Genomic DNA, 4072 nt, shown 5'->3' with positions numbered 1-4072 from the left:
GAAATGTAGAAAATTTTAGTCTTCTCTACCAAGTTGTTAAAAATTACCCCTCTAGGGTCAATATGGCCCCGCCCCGGGGTATATGGTTCATATAGAAAACGGGAAAACTTAAACCCTTCATGCCCATAACTTACTCTTTAAAATTTTGGGACCAAAAAAATGTATGTTTTGAGTGGCAAGATGAATTTTGACAGGGTTTTGACTTGACTTGACCTAGTGACTCTTTCAATTTCTGTAGCTACAGCTTTCAGTTTGGCCCACATCAAGGTTGTGTCCCGAAAAAAACTTTGCCCTTGTTTTTGATAGTGCCCTTTAAATCAATTTTGAAGGTACGGGCTTAAATTTTGGACCAAATGCTAGTTTTTTTTCCCAAATTTAAAAAACTTCCCTTGTTTTTGACCTAGCGACTTATTTTCACTTTCTAAGCTACACCCTTAAATTTTAAACCCACAAGCATAGTTTTTGTGTATGAAATGCCCTTTGATCTTGAGATTGACCTAGTGCCTATTTTCACCTTCTAATAAGGCTCAAATTTGGATAACTGATATTTTTTTTTTCCGAAAAAATTTTGCTTGTTTTTTCCCAGGACCAAACTTTTTTCCCCCCAAGCTAAAACCTACAAATTTAAAACCACATCATAGTTTTTGTACCAAAAATTAATTTTTGATCTTGGATTACCTTTGACCTACTGAACATTCGAAGCTACGGGCTTCAAATTTGGACCGCTGCATTTTTTTGTTTTCAAAAGAAATTTGACATTGAAATTACCTATTTTACATTTCTCTAAATTTACATCCTTAAAATTTAAGCACATCATTTTTCCCCGTCCCCCGAAATGACTTTGACCTTGAAATTGATCTAGTGCCCTTTTTCCCACATTTCTAAGCCACAACTTTCAAATTTGGCCCCATTACACATTGTTTTATACCGAAAGGAAATTTGCATTGATTTTGACCTTGAGTTTGTCTTGAAATTGGAACATTCAAAAGGGCCCTCATGTTGACGCCAAGACACTCTGAAATCTCTTTTGGGTTAATAGGTTAAAGGCCAAGGTCAGTTTAAACCAAAGGGTAAAAACTTTTGTTTCATGAGAAAAAAATCGTTTTTTGTGTTTTTATATATGCACAAGGGGGCATTTCGTTTTCGACGAGCTCTTGTTAACTGATCTTTTGAAATTTAATCTGAATGATTACCTGAAAAATTTCTAGGCCAGTGTCAAAAAGGGGTTATTTTTGGGTGAAAAAGTGGGTCACTAGGTCAAATCAAAGAAAAACATTTTGTAATGGTAGAGACTTATTTTTAAACTGATTTATAAATTTTTTGTCAGAATGAAAACCCTTTAAAAAAAACCAAGGCCAATTTTAAAAAAAAGGTTACTGGGGTTATCAAAAAACTGGGGACACTAGGTGAAATAAAAGAAAAACCTGGTATTTGATAGGGCTGTATTTTTTAATCGATTTTCATGAATTTTGGTCAGAAATTGCCTTGAAAAACCAGGTCAAAATTTAATTGGGGACCCCGTTAGAACCTGGCATAATTTAAATACGCGAAAAAAACGTTAGAAGAAAAAAGGCCCGCATTTTTTCCCTATTCAATGAAATTTAATCTGAGGTTTTTTAATAAAACCTAGATGAAGTTTTTAAAATGGGTCATTTTTTGGGCTAAAACGTCACCCCCATCAAATTAAAGAAAAATTTGTGTACGCAATAGGGGCTGCTTTTACACAGGTATTGTAAAATTTGTCAAAAAGATTACCCCTGATGAAATCCTAGGTATTAGAATAGGGCCATTGTGGCAAAAACATGCCAAAAGGGCAAATAAAATAAAACATTTTGTATACAAAAAACTGTTTTTTCAATTTATTTTCATGAAATTTTGTCAGAAAGAAAACCTTGAAAAATTAAACCAAATTTTTTAAAGGCGCTGGCGTAAAAAAACAGCAAAAACAGGGCACTAGAAAAAAACAAAAAAAAAAAGGTATACCGTTGCAGTAGAGGAGATTTCTCTTTGGATTTTGACCAAGTTTCATTAAGATATGGTCATAAATTTAGCCTCTAAAATTTAAAAAAATTTTTTTTTAATTCGTTTTTACCCCTTAAACCCAGTTTTTTTCCCGACTGACCCCGATTCGAACTTACCAAAAAACACCAAAAATTAAAATTTGACTAAGTTTCGTGAAGATACAGTCATAAAATTTTGGCCTCTAGGTGTTAACAAGCTTTTCCTTTGATTTGACCTAGTGACCTAGTTTTTTACCCAACCTGCCCAAATTTAAAAATTTATTATAGTTACAAAATCAACATTTTACCAATTTTTATTAAGTTTTGCATAAAAGTGGGTTCAAAAATGTAAAGCTTTTCCTTTGATTTGCCTGGGACCTACTTTAACCACATAATCCAGATTCAAAATTTACCCGACTTGGTAATGACTGCCTTGATTAAATCCATTCAAATAAGAAGTAGGTCATCTTGGCACAAAAACAGGTCACTAGGGCAAAAAGAAAAAATCTTGAGATCACATTTTTTTGGGAAAAGTCTTAAAATATTGGGAGAATATTTTGTTTCCTTGAAAAATTTTCAAGTGTTTTACACTGTTATGGTGTTTTCTTGATGAGCGACTTAGGGGCCCTTTTGCCCCTTGTTTATGGGAGTTTTTTGTGCATTTGGGGGTTTCTTTTTTTTGAAAAATTATTTAGGCATTACAAACCGCAAGAATTTCGGCAAATAAAAACTTTGGTGCATGTTTTTTGCTCACCTGAGCCAAAACTCAATTGGCTATTGTGATCACCCGGTCCGTGTCCGTCCGTTTAGCGTCACCAAATTTTTTTAAAAGAATATTTCCAAAACCGCTGAATGGGTTTTTATAAACTTGGCATAATTTTCTTGGGTGGCCTCTACAAAATTTTTCAACGGTTCCCCCTTGTTGCACATGGGGGGCGCCAGAGCTTAAAATAGAAAAATCTTTAAACAAAATCTTCTAAACTGTTTGGGGCCGATTTTGAAAATTGAAAAAATTTCACAGATAAATAATGTTATTGCCCCCCCCCCCCCCCCCTACCCCTTTTCCTGCGCCCTCCTTCAATTCGGGACGCGCCTATCTCATAAATTTATTTGTAATAAAATGATGAAGCCATTTTTTTTTAAGGTTTTGGCCCCTGAAAATGTCAAAAAAGCATATTTTCATCTTGAACATGCCCAGCCAAAATATATTTATAAAAATATGAACCCTTTCATGAATCTTTATCTGATATAACTTGCCACTATACTTTTAATCTGGCTCCCTCCCCTTTTTTCCCGATTGTGGGGGGGTGAAAAGTCAAAAAAAGTTCATTTTTTACCTGTGACCTCCTGGTTAAAAAAGTATTTGATTAGATTCTGAAACTTGAGGATCTTTATATTATAAATTGGGGCCCTCCCCATTTTTCATTTTGGCTTTCTCAAAATTTTTATAGTTATGCCCCTGAAAAAGCAAAAATAACATTTTTTCTGCAAAATTTATTTAGTCTTTCTTTTAGTAAAGTTTTTTATCCCCCCCCCCCCATGAAAACGGGGTGGGGGGATTGAAATGGCGTTGTCCCCTCCCTCAGTCCGTCCGTCCCCCAGTCCGAGCCCCTTTAATGAACTTTTTTGGCATAGAGAACAACTGGTAACGGTAAATCTATTTATTTCGTAGGGTTTATTGGTACTTTTTTTAGCATATTGGGACTTTTTAACAAAAGAAATTCCAATAAAAAGGGCCACTTAGGAACGTCCCTCAGTCCGTCCGGCCGCACCATTTTTTCATAATCTTGGTAGAATTTTATACACTTGACATAACATGAACCAAATACTGCGATGACTCGCAAGTTTTTTTTTTATTGGCAATTTCCTTTAGAGTTATTTCCATTGATTTAAAAGAAAAATGTCCGTTGCAGCCATTTCTCAGTAACTACTTGGGAGAATTTCATGAAACTTGAAATAAACAGAACCCACAACTGCGATGAGCTCGTCAAGTTTTGTTTTTTGATTTGGGCAATTTCCCCCAGAGTTTTTGCCCTTGATTTAATGAAAAAATACTCTGCAGCCATTTTTCA

The sequence above is a fragment of the Mercenaria mercenaria genome, chromosome 16 (genome assembly GCF_021730395.1).
Source record: "Mercenaria mercenaria strain notata chromosome 16, MADL_Memer_1, whole genome shotgun sequence".
Classification (NCBI taxonomy): domain Eukaryota; kingdom Metazoa; phylum Mollusca; class Bivalvia; order Venerida; family Veneridae; genus Mercenaria; species Mercenaria mercenaria.
Note: the sequence above shows the minus strand (reverse complement) of the source record.